Here is a 19646-nt window from a genome sequence, read left to right on the forward strand (position 1 = left end):
AGGCCTCCTAAGTGAGGCGGGACACTGAACAAGTGTTCCAAGCAGTCCAGGTAACACTTCCACGCTACCCTGTGTTCAGCCCCAGGAGCAAGGCTCCATCTGGAAGGTTGAGCCCTCCCTACACTCACGCCACAGATCCAGCTCCAGGTGAGCATCCCACAGCCTGTCAGCACATCCCCCCAGCCCTGGATGCATCCTGAGGGTGCTCAGCTACAGAGACTTTGAGCTTCAGTCTTTCTTTTACGGAAGAGAAGCTGCTGACTGAGCCACCTGTGTCCCTGGAGCCAAGAGGGCCCCGTGTCCTGGTGCATCCAGCACAGCACGGCCAGCCGGGCAGGGAGGGGATTGTCCCGCTCTGCTCTGTGCTGGGGCGGCCTCACCTGCAGCATTCACTGTGTGCAGGGCTGGGGACACAGGAGAAAAGGAGATAAAGCTACTGGAGGGTGTCCAGAGGAGGGACATGAACTTGGTGAAGGGTTCGGAGGGGAAACCGTATGAGGAGCGGCTGAAGTCCCTGGGTTTGCTCAGCTGGAGCAGAGCAGACTGAGGGCAGAGCTCATGGGCTGCAGGTTCCTCAGCAGGAGCAGGAGGGGCAGGGCTGAGCTCTTCTCTGTGACAGTGACAGAGCCCAGGGAATGGCAGCAGATGTGCCAGGGAGGGCAGTGGGACATGAGGAAAAGGTTCTTCACCCAGAGGTGCTGGACACTGAACAGGCTCCCAGGGAGGGGTCACAGCCCCAACCTGACAGTGTTCAAGGAGAGACTGGACAGCGTCCTCAGACACATGGGGTGACCTGTGGGGTGTCCTGTGCAGGGACAGGAGTTGGACTTGACAATCCTGATGGGTCCTTCCAAGTCAGGACATCCTATGGTTCTATGGTTCATACCACTGCCAGACAGCTACTGAGATGCAGACAGCTGCCCAGCAGGATGCAAATGTAAATCACGATGCAATTTCATACATGACATTAGATAGCTCCTGGATATTAAGAGCTTGCTGGCACATGGTACAGCCTCAGGGCACTGGTTATCAGCACCTGTATATATTGCCCAGTGAGCGAGGTGTGCCCAGAATCATAGAATCATTTAGCTGGAGGAGACCATTGAGATCACTGAGTCCAACCATAACCTAAATCTAGTACTAAACCATGTTCCTCATCTATACATCTTCCAGGGATGGTGACTCCAGCACTGCCCTGGGCAGCCTGTTCCAATGCCCCACAGCCCTTTGGGGAAGAAATTGTTCCCCAGATCCAACCTCAGCCTCCCCTGGCGCAACTTGAGGCCGTTTCCTCTGCTCCTGGCGCTTGTTCCTGGGGAGCAGAGCCCGACCCCCCCTGGCTCCGAGCTCCCTTCAGGCAGTTCAGAGATCAGAAGGTCTCCCCTCAGCTCCTGTTCTCCAGCTGAACCCCCCAGGTCCCTCAGCCGCTCCCATCACACTTGTGCTCCAGCCCCTCACCAGCTCCATTCCCTTCTCTCAACTTGCTCCAGCACCACAAGGGCTTTCTTGGTGTGAGGGGCCAAAAACTGCCCCCAGGACACTCAGCACAGCGTGCTCTCTGAAGCAGATGGAGGAACAGTCCAAGCAGAGCAGAGTGCAGGGTTGGAGACAGAACAGTGTGTTGTCCAGGGGTCAATGGGCTGCGCACATCCCCTCGTGGGTGTTCGTCCCACAGTGGTGCTGTCAGCGATGCTGCTCGTGAACAGGGACGGGGGTCACACAGCCAACTGTGGGTCACTCGTGAGTGAAAGGCAGGTTCCTCCACAGGGCTGCGAGTGGTCCAGCGGGGCCAGGAACAAGCTTGGAAGATTTTCTAAATAATCAAGAGAATAGGGAATAAGACTGGAAGCTGGACTCCAAGACAGCCCTGAGGAGGTCACAACCCTGAGGAGGGCATCAGTGACAACTCTGCTCAATTTTCTGAAGCTGAAGTGGGAGAAGAGCTGCTCTCCTGCTGCACCAGCACTGGAGGCAGGGAAGCGGATACTGCAAAGCTGCCTGGTCCAGCTCTGATTTGACAATTTGCACCATCTGAGTAATTATCTCCGTCTTCTCCCCTCCAAGGAAAGAGGGAACATGCCTGTACCACTGAAGGAAGCCAGCAGCCTCCTGCTCAGCCTCCAGGAACTCTGCATCTGCTGTGCAATGGTGGAGGGGAGGAAAAACAGTTTCTCAGCAGGGTTCAGGCACAACCAACAGTACAAAAACATCCTGGGGCAACACTGGGGAAACTGCTGTAGCATTAAGGGAGCCTCCAAGAAAGCAATGCAGCAAGAGAACAGTCCTGCTTGGGGGAACACGGCAATATAGACAACCTTCTTCTGTGTAATGGAGGCTCTTCTTCAACGCTTTCCACACAGGAAAAATAGGATTTGGGATTTCATACCTTAGGAAGCTGTGCCCGTATATCTTCTGAGCCTATGAATATGCTCTCCAAGTGAGACCACGTACGCTGCACTTCGAACCAGAGAGAAATGACGGAATCTGTTGTGGACAGCTTCCTCTGCCATATGGACACTTCCTCCAAGAAGAAAGCAATACATTTGGATGTCATTAAATTCTGCAGCTGCACCTGGTTGTCTTCTAAAGTTTCTATGAGTTCCTCGTCTGACTTCAGCAACGGGATGTTCGTCCGGGGGTGAGGCTCATACTGAAACTCCATGGTGCTCCAAGTCATTTTTAGCTCCTTCAGGACTTTCTCCATACTCATTTCTCGTACTGCTTTGTCCACAATGCCACGAACCTCATCCTCAAAGTTATGGAGGTTGAGCTTCAGGAGGTCAGCCAGCGTGGTGTCCGAGTCCACCACAAACCTCACACCCGTCACCTGCATCAGCTGATTCCAGTGCCTTTCCCTAATGGCGGGATTTTGAAGTTCTGCCACAGCTTTCAGGGCCGTCAGCATGTTCTTCACCTTGCTGTCCAGCCCAGTGAAAGCATCCCACGCCCTCACCTCCTTATCCAAATTCCGAATCTCTCTTGCAAACTTTTTACACTCCAGATCCATGTTTTCCACGTTAATATCCGCCCATTTGGTGGTCTGCCAGTCATCAAGGCAAGTGCCCACAAGGGAGATCATATCCCAGAGCTCTTTGAGAAGACACAGCTCCTTTCGGCACTGCTTCAGTTGTTTATAGTCTGGCACTATGACTTCAAACAGACCAGCTGATTCATAAATCGAGGTCATGGCTGACTCCATTTGTTTAATCTCAATGTGCTTTGTATCCAGCAGTTGATAAGGCTTTTTGGTGTCAAACCTAGAAAGAAATGTTTGTTCTTCATAAGTGATATTGTAACAACTTCTAAAGAAAACATAAAACAAATGGTGCCTCTGAGACACAAAGCAGACACGATACATCTATAGTACCCATTGACGGTGCAGCCACATGGCACTGCTGACAACCCCTTTAAGCAATATTGTGCACTCAGCATCCAGATTGAATCTCTTGCTAACACCTTACAGTGTTTGCAGGGACAAAACACCCAGGGCATAACAGATACAACACCGTGAGCAGGTAGGAAATGTATGCAAGGGTTCAAGAACACATCCTCAGGACACTCCGAGATGATCCCATGAAGCTTTTCTTCCTCAGGGCTTCTCTGATGTTATAATTTCACTGTACCTGAATGGTGCTTCTTTCCGAAATCGCTCTCTGAATCTGCGTTGCTCAACATCAAACGCCGCACAGCTCTTGCGCACAACTGTCATTTCGTTCGCCTGCAGAGGAGCCACACGCTGCTTCACAGCTATCGCCAGCTTCTTTATATTGTTCCATTTTTCTGGCAGCTCCTGCAAGCAAAACTTAAATGACGGTAGGCAGTATTTGCTATTTGATATAAGATGTGACTGATCTGTTTATGGACAATCACAGAACAGGAAAAGCAACAGATTCCATGCCTAAAACTGCAAGGAAGTTTTGTTGTGATGCAAAAGCTAAACACAATTTGGGATAAAACTTATCAGTTATCCACAATTTTGAAGACGAACGAAGACTGAGACTTTAAAACTGACTGCTCTGATTGCAAAAACATGTTAAATAACTTCAGAAGAAGGGTCCCAGACCAGATCCTGGGCTCCCAGGATGGCTCGGTGGTTGAGAGAGCACAGTTCTCCTGACACCGAGCCCAGCGGGACCCAGAGCTGGCTGGAGGCAGGAGGGTGGGCTGAGGATGCAAGTTCATCAGATCGTCCGGCTTCCCAGAGCTAATTAAGAAACAGAGCCTGGGAAATTTCCAGCCAGCTCTTAGAGCAGAAGATATTATGCCAGAAGGACTTCTACAGAGCTTTCTGGGGCAAATCCCTCCAGCCTGCCTGTATAATATTAGTACTAAATAAGACAGTTTCTTTCTCAGGACTGCATCCAAGCTGCTGGTGCACAGCACTGCTAACAATCCACCCTTTGCACCTGGGATTTCATTTAGAAAGAGATTTGATTTCTTCTCTTCTCACTAGACTTCTCGAGCCAAATCCTCACCCCAGACAGTGACACCAGCCAGGGCTCTGCTGTCCTCAAGTCCCACAGCTTTGCTCTCCCACTTCCCCAGGTACTGTGCCAGCCTACAGGAAAGACTTTGGGCTTCTTTTCATCCCAGTGCACATAGTTGAGAAGACTAATGGAGATGCACCAACACTATGCAAAGAAGCGAAATAACCTGGAGGCAGCAGAGGCGGCCAGAGCAGGGCCAGTCCCTCCTGAGGGGTCTCTTTCCGGCACTTCATGTTCCAGTCTCTGTAGAAATCACTATCCATGACCATAGCAGGGCACACATGGAGCTGCTTCCTTGTCCTTCTCATACAAACTATCAGCTCCAGCCCATCCATCTTCATGGCCATGGAGGGAGCGGTACCTGGAGGAACTTACTTTGGTTTTCCTACTGTGTACAGCAGTGAATGAATTATTCAACTATGTGTTGCTGTCACTTGCCAGAAAGAACGAAACTGTTTTGTTATCTCCTACATCTGAATGGCTGCCCTGCATACCTCATTTCTTCTGTCAGAAAAATAAATCAGTTGTTCAAATCTACACGCACAAACAGGCACCAAGCAAGCGGCTCTTGGGCAGAGGAATCAGCAGAGCTGGGTTCCCCATAGCACCATTTTTTATGCTGAACTGAAGCTGCTGTAGCAGCCAAAACATTCATTTAATGCAGCTCTTCTGTTTTTCAGGGTGTCTGTAGGAATCCAGTTATCTTTAGGACCCTTACCCGTGTCAGATTTGGTGATACAACCATCCGTGGATCACGGCTGCACCAGCAGAAAACTGGGGGATTGCTGAACCCCGCTCAGGTCCCATCCAAGCCTGCAGCAGAGGGAGGAACTTCTCCCCAAAAAGCTCTGCCTTAAACCTGGTGTCCTACACAGAGCCCTCTGCACACAACGCCCCGTGACTAAGGGGTATCCATCAGTACGCAGCCACACGCTCCTCCACCGTAACATGGTGACTGCTGCCAGTTCCCCAAGGCTGGCTGGGCATCCCACAGGCTTTTCCAGCCTTCACCTCATGGTCCCCTGTCCAGAAATGAGAAGAATTCCCCAAAGAAAAATTGATTCATCAGGGCCAGATGTGGAAAGGTGCTGAAATACTTTCATAACGTGCTCCCAGTGATGTCCTTTGGGTCAAGCAGATTGGGTGTTATAGACCTAGTGGAGGACTGAAGTCCTATGAGAAGGCGACTCCTCTGCCAACATTATCCTTCCCATCTCCACAGTTGCCAAGAACTGGCTTATTTAAAAATAATTATAATTCAAACTAATTAACAGATGTATTTGAAAATGCATTAATTTTTTTCAAGAGTAATCGCTGAGAGTTGGAGCAGGCAATTCTATGTTTTTCATACATAACAAAAGGCTTAATCTCTGCTTTAAAAGAAAAATCTCAATATAACTCCAAAATTTAGAGCTATTAAGGCACATCCCACAATAGTAAAATACTATCCACTGAGGCCCTCTAATGACAGGGAGTGGGGCTTTAAATATTCCTGCAATGCTCTTAAGCTCATACTCTTTGACGCTGGCTACTCGGCAAACCGCCGTGTCCACCGCAGCTTTTCACCCACCTCCAGTTGCTTATAGACTTCCTCCGGCAGCTCTTGCTCATCCGTCTTCAGCAGTTCGACGGTTTGCTTCAGGGGCTCGAACATGGCATCGGTGACACTGTGCCTTTCCTTAACGGCCAGGAGATGCCCCATGATCTCCACCAAACCATCATAATCGCCTTTTTCAACCTTTTTGCTCAAACCTTTGTCAGCAGTTTTTATGAACTCGTCCAGGTCAGACAAGCTGTAGAACACAAAACAGGAAAGCACCAAATGAGAGCAGTTCCTACCGGAATCATCCAGGCAGCTGGACTGGCACGGAGAGGGAAAGGCCTGGCTAACTCTGCCCATCACATGGCAACATGCTGAGGGCATCAGAACCACAGTTCATGCTCACAGGGATCCATAGATGTGGTACAGCTTCCTGTGAGGAACGGATAAATGGGTTGGGACTTCACAGGTTGGAGAAAAGGCATTTGAGGAGCACAAGTCTTACGAGGAGCAGCTGAGGGAGCTGGGGCTGTTCAGCCTGGAGAACAGGAGGTGAGGGGAGACCTGATCTCTGCAACTGTCTGAAAGGAGGTTGGAGCATGGAGGGGGTTGGTCTCTTCTCTCAGGTAGCAAGTGATAAGATAAAATGGCCTCAAATTTCTCCAGGGGAGGTTCAGATTGGGTATTAGGAAAAAAATTATTCACAGAAATGGCTGTCGGGCCTTGGAACAGGCTGCCCTGGGCAGTGGTGGAGTCACCATCCCTGGAGGGGTTGGATAGACATATAGATGAGGTTCTCAGGGACATGGGGTAGCGCCAGAGTTAGGTTATGGTTGGACTCTGTGATCTTGATGGTCTCTTCCAACCAAACAGATTCTATGACTCTATCCTATGATTCTATAAGGGAGACCTGTGAGCTCGGGTCTGTGGTCTGAAGAGAGTGAATTTGAAAGGACAGTTTTCATGTCATCTCTTCCAATACAAGAATTCAACAAATGAACCTGGTAGGTTGTAAAGCTACAACAAACAGGGATTCTTCTTCGCACGCTGCCTTATTTCAGAGGGTAAGTCTCTGCTGCAGAAGGATGCAGATGTTAAAAATTCACAGCGGTTCAGAAAAGCAACCGAACATTTGTGGGAGAAAAAAAAATCCATCCAGGTCTTTAGATACAAAGGCACAACCCATGACTCTCAAAGTCCTCAGGTACGAATGGTTAGAGACAAGGAGACTATTTGGGGGAAGTTTCCCTACCTGCTTCTTGATCTCACCAGCTGCTGGACACTGTTAGCAGAGCTTGATGGGCTCCTGGATCTTTGGTCCTTTCCATTCTTCCCTTCTCAAAACGCTTACTTTTGAAGTGCCCGCTTAAATTCTGTGGATGCTGCTGGACCAAAACATAGCCCTAAACACTTCACCTATTAAAGACTAAACTGCTGAGTCAGGAGCTCTTACTAAGAACTCCTAAATGCCTGTTCTAACCTATGCAAAAACCTCTTTGCACAGGAATTATCGTGCTGAAAAGAACACAAGAGATCACAGCAGCCACCACACGCAGCAGCCTTCACTAGTACATATGTCTGTAAATATTTCTTCGTAAGCATCCAAGCCCTGTGGCATCCTTCAGCTGCTACTACTCAAATAAATCACCTAACACATCATCCTGCAGAGACCAGGCGGCTGAGCAGCTATTCAGAGCAGGGAACACATGTTAATTCAAAACTTACATCCAAAGCTCCTCCTTTTTGTAACCTTGAAACTGCCTCCCCATGACTGCTCATGCCAGGCAACCCAAATTACTTTTTTTACAAAGAGTGCACTCAAAAGAGCACTGCATTTAGAAACGGAGCAAGTATCTCATGGCATTAATGCAGCTTTACTGATGGCAAATTCAACAAAATAAGCATAGAGCCCTAGAAGAGATCAGATTAGTTGGACCAGGATGAACAGACAAACAGACATCCTGTCCAACACCACACAGTAGGTCGTAGGAGCATCAGCTCGCAGGATGTCGATGGTACCGAGTTCGTGGAACTGTTTGCACTTTACACACTCAGCTGGACCAGCTGCTCCCAGCAGAGACGAGGGGATGAAAGTCAGCAGAGATGCGATGGAGCTGGCAGGGGGTGTGTGCCGCCTCCTCTTGCTCCTGTATTAGCCTTTTGCTTATCAGTGTGAAATGATAAAGCCCAGCCAACACAAGAGAAACCCACTTTGGTTCTGGGAAGAAGAGGTAGAACGGTTCCTACCTGTGCATGACGTGGTCCATGAGATGCTGCTTGAACACCAAGCTCCACCGTTTAATCACATTCAGCAGAGACGCTTTGAAAGGCCGAGCATCAACTTTCATCCAACTCTGGAAAATGCTGATGGGCTCGATGCGATTCACCTCCTCATAGATCTTCTCGTAGGAGTCAATCTGCTCTCGGAACTGCTGCAGCGTGGGAGGTGACTCAGGGACCCCGTTCTCTGCATGGGCCTCGATTTCTGCCGCAGTGAGAATGTGCCCGTAGAGGAGGAACTGGCGGAAGAACTCCTTTCTGTCCTCCCCGTACAGGTAGGAGTAGTGGTCGAAGGCACTGCGGTAATCACAGCAGGCCGCCATCACGGCCTGCACACGCCCCATCAGCTCATGGCGCATGTCGGCCAGGTCAGCCATGTCCTCCATGTCAGCCTGGAGAGAAGAGGAGAGGAGCTCGCAGTGATGCGGGGGCAGCGTGGCACCTCCTCACTGCCACACAGCGTGAGGGAGCTCCACAGCCACGGACCTGGTAGTGGAGGAAGCCGCTGTGCTCAGCCAGCCTGGGCACCAGCGATGAGATCCGGTAGATGTCGTTGAGAAGACCTTCCACCACGTCGTAGAAGCCATCGTTTGTGCCAGGGTCCAAGGAGGGTTGACATATCAAATCTGGGATCACCAAATCCAGCTGCACCTCAAACAGGGGAGGAAGCCCTGCCTTGGGATCTGGTAGGGAAGAACAGAGGTGCCAGGTTATTTTTGAAGGGGAGAAAAGTGATCTAGAGCCACCACTAACATCCCACCACAAGACACACACATGCCCCACAGGGACACCAGGCAGGTGGGACACCCACTCGCTGGGTCCAGTGACATTGTGTCTGCATACAACGCAGAGGGGAGGCTGCCAAACCAGCTGGTGTTCTGGTACCCACAGGAGATACTGGAGAACAGATGAGACACAAGTGATTTAAGGACCGGAAAAATGCTGTGGAGGGAAGCCTTAAAGAGACCAGGCTCTTCAGCTAATCAAAAGGGAGTCTGAGAGCTGAACAATTACAGCGCATAAGTACTTAAAGAGGAGAAAAACAACAGGAACCAAGAGGCTCTTTAATTTAGTGGAGAAAGGCATGAAAAAATAGAACACCAACTGGTTTCACAAATGTGAAATTCTGTGCTTGTTTTTAACAAGATGGTGAGGAACTGGATGCAATTCTCCAGCTCAGTGTGCCTCCACATCCAGGAGGGAAGCGTTCTGAAGATGTGCTTTAGCTGGACACAGCTGCTCTCAGCAGAGTGACCCTCCGTGGCAGCCTTAGGCAGGAGCTCTGCTTTGGTGACCCCTCTCCTCACTCCTCAGTGATGGAGGTTTTTCTTTCATGTCTTTCATCCACAGAACCAACTCTTGAGACTCTCCACAAACGAAAGGTTGTGTCACCTTGATGCTTTGTGCATGGGAGGTCAGGAGATGGCTGATGCCCAAGAACAGACTTGGAATGATGCCTCAATTTTGTCTGTTCACAAATCCCAGCAAATGGTGCACAGTCATCTCTGTCCCTTCCCTTGAGCAAGGCTTTGCTCCAGTGACCAGGGGACAGAGTTACCCTCTGAGTCTGGAGGCTCCTCCAGCACTTGCTGTAGACAATGCAAGAGGCAGAGTAGAAAGACCACCACAAGTCAAAGCACAAAACAGAAACTTCCTTTTGGTGAGACTGAAGATGGTATCACGGCCAGAGCTGAGGAACCAGCAGTTACCTGTGTTTTCGAGGAGGTACTTGAGTGAGCACTCAATGGCAGTGAAGAATCCATCCAGAACTATCTCATCCACGTAATCCACATGGGCCTTCCAGATGTCAGATGCTGGGTCTGCAAGTAAGAGGCTCTGGTTTTCCTGGAAGAAAAAGACGACACTTTGAAATACAGCGGGGCTGAGTCTGTCCTACAAGAGCTGCCCACAGCTGAGGACTCATGGCAATGAGCACACAGGTACCAGCCCTGCGGGGGGAGAGAAACCAGACAGACGGATGTTGCTGCTGGTAGCATGGCCACAATTTTCTCCTTCTGTCAAGGGCTGCTTTGTCATCTGAAGCAACTCAAAATAATCACAAGGTAAAAATGGAGTGCGTGAGAGACTTAGCAGCCCTGCAACCTTCTCCTCCCTCTTCTCTGAGGCCAAAGGGCTCAAGGGTGCTTTGCAGACCTGGGCCAAAGGCTCATCCCAATGCATGAAGCCTCAGTCCTTGTGGCCTGTATAATGTTACCTCGGGTGGATGAGTCCTTCCAAGTGGACTGCTTACACCTCTGCCCTACAAATGGTCATCTCAAAACAAGAGAACTTTAAAATTCAGAAAAGGGTTTTTAAATAAACCAAGTGAAAATAGTTAAAGGTTGGGATCAGAAGACAAAGGGTCGGCTTACAGCCTCCCTTCTCAGCTTATTGCGTTCCTCACCTCCAGGCAAGTTCACAGTCAGGAAATTCACGGTTTTCTAGGCCACAGAATGGCCCCATCCTTCTTGCGTCTCCTCTTCCACACCCACAAGACCAGCCTGGGTATCCATCCCCTGCACCTCCCAGGCTCTGCCGTGATCCTGTTCCGGCCTTGCTATGCCCTCTGAGGGCTCTTTCTCCTAAGCCTGCCAGGGGCTCTCAACACAGGCACGGGCTCAAAAAAAACGTAAGGTCCAGCTTGCAGTCTGCTGCCAGGGGTTCAAAGCTGGCTGTATTTCATCTCTGGGGACACAGGAGAGGGTGCCATTCCCAGTGGCATGGCAGCTTGGCACACATGAGATCATAGAATCATTCTGGTTGGAAGACACCCTCAAGATCATCGAATCCAACCATAACCTAACTCCACCACTAACCCATGTCCCTAAGAACCCCATCTGTACATTTGTTAACACCTCCAGGGATGTGACTCCACCACTGCTCTGGGCAGCCTATTCCAAAGCTTCACAATCCTCTCTGTGAATTATTTTTTCCTAATATCCAATCTGAACTTTCCTTGGTGCAACTTGAGGCCACTTCCTCTCATCCTATCTCTTACTACTTGGGAGAAGAGACCAACCCCCTCCATGCTCCAACCTCCTTTCAGACAGTTGCAGAGAGCAAGAAGGTCTGGCCTCAGCCTCCTCAAGATAGAGTGGATTGCCAATTGGGCTTGAGTCAACCCAGAGTTGCTGCTCCCCAACTTTACACATCAACGCTGAGTGATTAAACTGTTAACAGAGCAAGCCAGGGCTCTGGTGCCTTGCAGACTCACCTCCACATTTTGCTGACACAAGAGAAAGGGGAACTTCACAGGACTGAACACTATGGGAATGCCCATTTGAAAGCACCACCCCCTCTTCACCGTCCCATGCCCTTGTATTTGACAATGCCCCCTTGTCACTGGTGTTCTACTGAACCTTTACTCCAGAGGCCTCATCCTGGTGCAAAAGGGCAATGCAAGCCAGCATCTCACTGTCCTGCCTGTGCTTGTGGGTGCATGTACCCAAACTCTCTGTGCTCTTCTCTCAGCAGCCTCAAGACTCACCTGCTCAAAAGAAGACCTGAACACCCAAGGGAAACACAGCAGACCAGCTCTTGGCCCCTTTGCTGCTGTTCCTCCAGGTTTGACCAGCACAGCAGGACAGAGGCATGGGGACATCCTATTTTGGGCCACGGTGCCTTTCCCTCCCCAGGACCTTCATGCTGCTTTGCAGTTGGTCCTGCCCTGTGAGCCACCAGAGCAGCGGTGCCAGCCCTTCTGCCTTGGCCACAGCCCCATGTTCTCTCCGGTCAATTTAGGAAGTGTTCCCATCTTTTGGGTGTAGCTGGAGGTGGTTGAGCCTGTCACAGCTGTCGCAGCAGGACAACGTGGGCATAGTAAAATCCTCGCCGTGGGTTCAGAGGGTACAGAAGTGGGTCAGAAGCCCAAGGCTGAGTGCAGACAGTGAAGTAAGGTGAGCAACAAGGGCTCAGTGTCCCAGAGAGGCTCAGCCCAGTCTCTCCAGAGTCCAAGGCCAGATGGTGACCCTCAGGAGTGGGCTGGACCTAAAATCCATCTGCCTTCCAGCCAAGGTGCTGTCCCTGACACGCTAAAACCTCTGGGCAGGTGAGGCGCAGAGATTTGGGCTTTCTCCTGCTCTGCAAAGAGGACTCTCAGCTCTGGCAAAGCCACTGGAAAAAACCCAGGGTTCAGACAGCAGCTTTTTTCTTGTTACTCAGCTTCTCCCTGGACTGACAGCGTCACCTCCTGCTCCCACAGAGGAACAACAAGCCTAAAGCAGAAAGGTCAGCCACAGCCAGCTGCCTCTCCATTTTAAGGTGAATATTTCGGAGGAGTTTTTCCTCTGAGCAGGATCCCAAAGCCTGATGCACGACTCCCCTCTAGTGGCTTCACAAGAACCAGGACTGGGAGCCAGACTGGGCTGCATCGGCTCCCGCTCCTGCTCCAAACTCGGTGCCTGGTCAGCAGCCCCGCACACTCAGCTGTACCAGCTCACCCATCAAAGTATTCCTTCATCAACAACAGGTAAGTTTTTCAAATGAGTTAAGGGAGTTAATTTTAAGGTGAAGCAGCTCTGGACATTTTCACCAGAGCGGAGAGACACCCAGAGCCTATGAAGAGTCAACAAACCCCTGGAGAAGGTCCCCCCTCACCTTCACCAGCAGATGAATCCTCTGCCCTGACTCTCGGACAAGGCTGTAACGCCGTTCCAGGCGGTCCTGACAGTCCTCCAGGCTCAGCAGCGATTCTCTTTTACAATCTCTTCTCACAAATATGGGCGACGCCCACGATCCCACGATGGTCTGGATCTCCTCAACATTGTTTTTGGCTTTCTGTATCCTCTGCTCGAGGTCATGGACATCATCCATCACCATGGAGATGTGATCCCAGACACCTGGTAAAAAATGAGATGATTGACTACTTTTTTTCAGAGCTGCATGGCCAAGCTCTTGTGCACTCTCCATAAGACTTTTCCCCCACGGTTTCATGTATTTCTCACCCATCATTAACACAAGAGACTTACCACCTCAACCAAAAGAGTCACTTCTAGCTCCCTCCTACCCCAACAATCCATGGTACAGCTGCAGCCTCTGTTTTCTGCCAGGAGCACCAGCACCGTGGGGACGTCTGACACTTCCCCCTTTCCCGTACCCAGATTTAATCTGCTACCAGAGAGAGAACAAGGACAACAGGCTGAGTGTTCCTGCCACTGTCACTAGAGCAGGGACCCACAGCCCCACAAACACAGGCTGTGACAGCCCAAGGTACCAGCGAGGGCTGCATTTAGATTCAGGGAACTTCATCTGCAGGAAAGTCCCTTCATCTTTGGTGTGCAATGGAGAAAGAGTTTTTCAGCATGAGGAATTCTGCTTTGCAAGTTCCCAAGGGAGGACACTTGTTCCTGTTCATACCACAAGCCTGATGACAGAAATATATATTCCAACAGCGAGCAGTTTGCTTTCACCAAGAGGAAACAAATTGTCTTCCTCCATTCTGCTTTGCAGTTAAAACTGATCAAGCAAGAACACTGGTTAAATCATCCCAAAGTCACGGTGCACAAACCTCACCACTAACCACAGTATTTCATCTGGCTGGAAAGGATAACGAGGTGGCCCTGGCCCCCACCGGGAGAAGTCTGTCCCAAGCCAGATGGCTGGGCCAAGGGGTCCCAGTCCCTGCACAACTCAGGGAGAAAGCAGTGCCTTGGGGACACAGGGACATGACCACACAGTGGGTCACTTGGGCTGGCACGGGCAGGGAGCAGACTCTTCAACCCCAGCCTTGCCAGCTCTCACAAACCCCAATCTTGCCGTTTCCTCAGCATCACTGCTTACAGGGCAGCCTCTCTTCCCCAAAAGCCCAGAGGGAAGCTGAAGGGATCAGGATCCTGTCCCCAGCCCAAGCAGATCAAGGTAAGATGGGAAGGAGCAGGCAGGCTGGGGGCTGCCCTTTGTCTCCCCAGTGCTGGCTCTGCTGGAGAGTCCCCTGCCCTGCTGTGAACTGTCACTGGGAACCAGGTGATGGAGGCTGGGGACATGGGAGGAATCTGATGAGACCCAAGTGAGCAGGTTAACCATGAGCAATGTGCCCTGTGGCCAAGAAGGTTGATGGTACCTGGGCTGCGTGAGTAGGAGTGTGGCCAGCAGGTCGAGGGAGGTGAATCCTCCCCCTCTGCTCTGCACTCGTGAGGCCCCATCTGAGTGGTGTGTCCAGTTCTGGGCACCCCAGTTTAAGAAGGACAAGGAATTACTGGGGAGAGCCCAGCGGTGGCTACCAAGATGCTGAGGGGTCTAGAGCATTTTTCTTCTGAGGAAAGGCTGAGAGAGCTGGGGCTGTTGAGCTGGAGAAGAGAAGCTGAGAGGGATCTGATCAATGGGATCAATATCTCAGGGTGGCTGTCAGAGGATGGACCAGACTCTGTTCAGTGGTGCCCAGCACCAGGGTGAGGGGCAACGGGCACAGACTGAAACACAGGAGGCTCCATCTGAACATGAGCAGAAACTTGTTTGCTGGGAGGTGCCAGAGCCTGGCCCAGGCTGCCCAGAGCGGGTGTGGAGTCTCCTTCTGTGAGACATTGAAACCCGCCTGGACCCACCTGTGTGATCTGCTCTGTGACCCTGCGTGAGCAGGGGGGTTGGACTGGGAGATCTCCAGAGGTCTCTTCAGCCCTCACCAGTCTGGGATTCTGTGAAATCCTGTACGGCCTCTTTTGCCCTAACACAGAGCTAGCTCACCCTCCATCTTCCAGTTGAGTGTTTCTTCTGCCTTCTTCAGCTTCAAGTTAATATCCCACAGCTGCTCCTGTATGAGAGGGTATTCGACCTCCAGGACTGTCTTCAGGACCTTGTTGTATCTGTTCACCATCAGCTCCAAGTTGGCCGCCAGCTGCCGGTATGACTCCTTGGAGGAACAGATTTCTGCTGCCGTGGGTGGGATGGCTCCCAGGCGGCTGCCAGACAGGTAGCTCAGCTCCCTCAGCACCGACACCAGCTGCAGAAACAAGGCAGAGAGCTGAATGTGAGACAATCCTCCCCATTCACCTGGTAGACACCCTCCCGTCAATTCTGGGGATCTTAGGGGGTTCCTGCTGTTTTATTCACAAAGCAGTACGCTCTGAGAAGGGCCTGGACACCTCCTAGTCCAGACCATCTCCCTCCCATTGATCTTTGCCTCTGATTTGCTTCCCAATCAAAGACATATAGCTCTGTTAACTACCCAGCCAGCAAACCCTGTGCAGCCTCTAAAAGCCATGATGATCTCTGGTCTTCTCAGCGATCCTCATCAATACAGTCTTTCAGCAATACTGTGCCTGCAGGAGGAGGCACAACCAAAAGCATCTTTGAGTTGTGATGGAACGGGATTGAGTGGGTTATTAAACTATAAACCCAAGTAGAAGTGAGTCCCTGCAACAAACGGAGCAGCAAGGTCTTCCAACGCAATATATCACTTCTAAGACAAAAAAAAAAATCTTTGCTCAGTTTAGCGGCTTGTGAGAGGGAAAATGCTCCTGAAACGGCACATTTTGGCTGGGTGACAGAAATTCAGTACATTGTATGGGCAATGGCAGGGGTGAGGAGTATCTACAATACTAAAGTGACTATGTCCACAATGACAAGAAGAGGAAAGAAAGACGGAGCGCAGAAGGGTGAAGGGAGCAGTTTGAGGAGGTGGATGGAAGAGGATGGGATGGGAGGAAGGGAAAAGCAGGGGATTGAGGGAGCAGGAGGCCAAGTGAGATAGAACCAAACTCCCCTCCCTTTTATGCACTGGAATGTCTGAGACATCCCCACCATGGTGTCAAGGATGTCTTACCCTCTTTCCCTCTCCTCCATGGAAGGTGAGCTCTGGAAGATTCTTTAATGTTGAAGGGTTGCAAATACATCCTCCCTTTAGGCAAAATGAGGTGCTCCTATCTGCTCTGAAGGGCATGAAGGGGCTGCTAAGCAGGCACCTGAGGACATGAGGCAGTCCTCAGTACGGAAAGCTGAGAGCAGCGCAGAAGCACTCAGAGACTGGAGCTGAGAACATGCTCAGCACGTCACAGGCTCCAAACCCTGGCACCAGGGTGAAGGGTGGAAAACATCCCCTGGGGCCATTTGCTTCCCACCTTAGCAAGGAGATTCCAAGCAGCTGGACAAATCCTTTGTCTGAGAGCCAAGCTGGAATGAGCTCTGGAACCTCAACACTTTTCTCTAACAGCAGCAAGTCCCAGGGAAAGGGGGAAGTGTTTGATGTTTTCCCAGGCCCCTGAGATTCAGCACCTCCGCAGCAAATGGCATTTCACATTTGAGAGGCCCCAGCTCTCATCAGGCCCCAGCACCTTTGAATCCACCTCTGCACTCTGCTGGCTTGGACCCTGCCTCTGCTTTGGGCAGGGGGATGGTCAGGCCTCCCTGTGCTGGAGAGGGCAGCCCTAGGGAACAGAGACCTACTGGAAGCCTCCTGCACCACAATTAAGGAAATCCAACAGCCACAACACTGAAGTAACAAAACAAACCTTTCCTGGGATTTTTATACCCTTTCAGGAAGCTCAGATTTCAGGTAAACATAACACGAACCCACGTCTGTAGGATGATGCTCCTACGCTCCCCACACCAGCGTCAAACCAACCTGCTCTGGAGATGTTGACACCAGTTAACATCTGGCTACTCACAGACTTTCTGGCTTTAATTACAATCTGCGCTGCTTAAACTGTAATCCTGGTATTTTACCAGGAGACAGAGCCCACAAAGGGGATGGTTAATTCATGTCACCCATAACAGATGCTCCAGGGACCTCAGCAGAACAGATCTAGTAGCGATCCCACCAGACTTGCCATGCACGGTGGGGCACAGCTTGGAGACGTGCCCTCCAGCAGGCAGGAAAGCTAGTTCTTACCTGGGGATCAAAATTAACTGTGATCAGTTTGGTTTCTGGATCTCGCCGGATAAGCGGTTGAGTAAGGTTGTACTGTGATTTTCCAGAGACTGTCTGGGACCAGTCTGCATAGAGCTTCTCCTGATACCTGCCGAAAAACAAACAAACCAATTAAAACATCCACCACGTAGCTGCCAAGCCCGCACACCAAGACACAGAACCAAATAAAAGCCAAGTCCACTTCTGAGGGCTGAAGAACATCAAGGAATATTTAAAACCCACCCACACCACCTCCATAAAGATCTTGGCTTCAAAGACAAACACCTGAAAACCAGTGACAGCATCAAGTCAGGAAAACAAAGATCCCCCAAGTACCATTCTTAGCAGAGGATTCAAATTTGGGGACAAACATTCAAAAGCTCAGAGCAATCAGTTCAGTTTTAGCATCAAACATTAAGATATTAAGTGAGGTGCAACGAATCCCACTCCCACTTGTGGAATACACACATTACAGCCACGGTAAGTACACTGTGAATGGGCACAAGTGGATCGAGACTTCTGGTCAGCTCAGGTTTTCTACCACAGCATCTCCTACATCCAAAAGAATCTCGTTCCAACATTTCTGCTGGGCTGCACAGCCCCTGTCCCTCCCATGCAAACTTCTCATTTCAAGATATCACAGAAAGACTGTGGTGTGTAGCAAAGGATTCCTCCTCCTCTCTCATCACAAAATTCCTTCTGGCTTAGAAAGAGACATTCTCAGGCCCTGGGCTTGAAAATGTGCTGAAAGGTGGTTTAGAGAAGGAGAAGGAAATGGCCTCAAGTTGCACCAGGGGAGGTTCAGACTGGATAGTAGGAAACATTTCTTCCCCAAAGGGCTGTCGGGCATTGGAACAGGCTGCGAGGGCAGTGGTGGAGTCACCATCCCTGGAGGGGTGGACAGACGTGGAGACGAGGTTCTCAGGGACACGGGGCAGTGCCAGGGTTGTGTTAATGGATGGACATGAGGGTCTCTTCCAACCAAAACAATTCTATGATTCTATAAGGTTTGGCTTTTTTTCATATAGTTACAGTCATGCCTGAGCCACCACTTACCTGTCGAGCAGCTGGATCATTTCTTCATACTTCTCTATCACCCTTCTTCCTTCAGCAGAGTCCAAGCAGCTGGTGGCACAACAGACAAGCTCAGCGTTACATTCAGCCCTGTGAGGCTGCAGTCTCTATTTACCCCTTCCCAAAACCACCCACCACCTTGCAGGCAGAGCCTGGCTGGGGATCTTACATTCCAACCCCACCATATTGCCCAAAACCATTTCACTGCACAAAAGCTCTCCAAGCCCCAGTGCGCCCTTTTGCGGGTGTTTGCATGGCAACTGGCAAATGAGAACCACGTCCTGGGGGAAGAACAAGGGCCCAGAGCTGCTGGAGGAACACTGGTCTCCGTAACATACTCAATGCTCCGGTGTTTGCACAGAGCAGGGCAACCTCTGCTCACCAGCCACCACTTTCTGAGGTCAAAGAGGCACAGAAAGAAGCAGAGTGTGGCTCCCGGCAGATGAAGCTCTTGGCGGTGCCCAATTCATGCCCCTCAAACCGAAGAGCAAAGGTGTCCCAGAGTGCGGGAGGCAGAGCCCTGGCCACGCTGCCAGGGCTGTACAGCCCAGGGAACAGCAGGCCAGAGGAATTCTTATCATGCTGTCTTTTCCCCACTGTTTCATCTACAATATCCAAGTTCTCCTCAAGATGGTTGTTGATTTTGGAGGACATATTGACAAAACTTGAATTAACTTAACCAAAAGCTGGAAAAAAGGAGCGCCTGAGCAGTCACCGCTGGGCAAGTGCTGAGAAACCTGCTGGAAGTAAACAAGTCCTCTGAGCAAATCCAAGTAAATCCCAGCAAAACCACTTTTGTTTCTCCTTTTTAATCCTTTTTCCCTTTCAACAGCATCATGTCACCACCGTTGCAGAGCATGTTATTAACTACTCTAAACAGAGGACAGAAAATCAGTGTGAAATGCAGATCTGGGTCCTTCATGGTGGACAAAAATTTGCCATTTAGGTTCAAATCAGACATGATAACTTGGGCTCTGTGCTGGGAACAGCCCAAGAGTTTGTTTCATTGCACCAATGTCTTTGCTGCTGCAGAATAACTGTGCACTTAAAGACACTTAATGGCAAGATACAGTGAGAGAAGGTTACAAACATGGTACAGTGACGGTCAAGTTATTTTGGTCAAGTACATTAAAAAAGTGGATCCATTTACACAGAATCCTGACCAGCACACGTGAAGCCATTCCTGTGAGCTACCAGGTGCAGTCCCTAGAACACCCTCAGTTGTCATAAGTCCAACACTGCCTTGCTTACAGAGCTCTTAAATGTTGTCTCATGTGGTGCCAGCTGTGAGTATGAGGCCATACTTCCCTGACACCATCCGTTATAACAAGCATTTGGGTGATAAATATACCAGCATTGGTTTCTTTCCTTGATCTTGGGAGATGGCTCCTTTGTTTAACGCTGAGAAAGTTTTCTTCTGCCCAAC

The 19646-nt window shown here is 50.4% G+C and overlaps 1 pseudogene; it reads right to left on the bottom strand.

The window, feature by feature from the left end:
* Positions 1-19646, bottom strand: part of LOC139826163 (dynein axonemal heavy chain 9-like) — a 68794-nt pseudogene that overhangs the window by 47675 nt on the left and 1473 nt on the right.

This window comes from Patagioenas fasciata, chromosome 35, assembly GCF_037038585.1.
Source record: "Patagioenas fasciata isolate bPatFas1 chromosome 35, bPatFas1.hap1, whole genome shotgun sequence".
NCBI lineage: Eukaryota > Metazoa > Chordata > Aves > Columbiformes > Columbidae > Patagioenas > Patagioenas fasciata.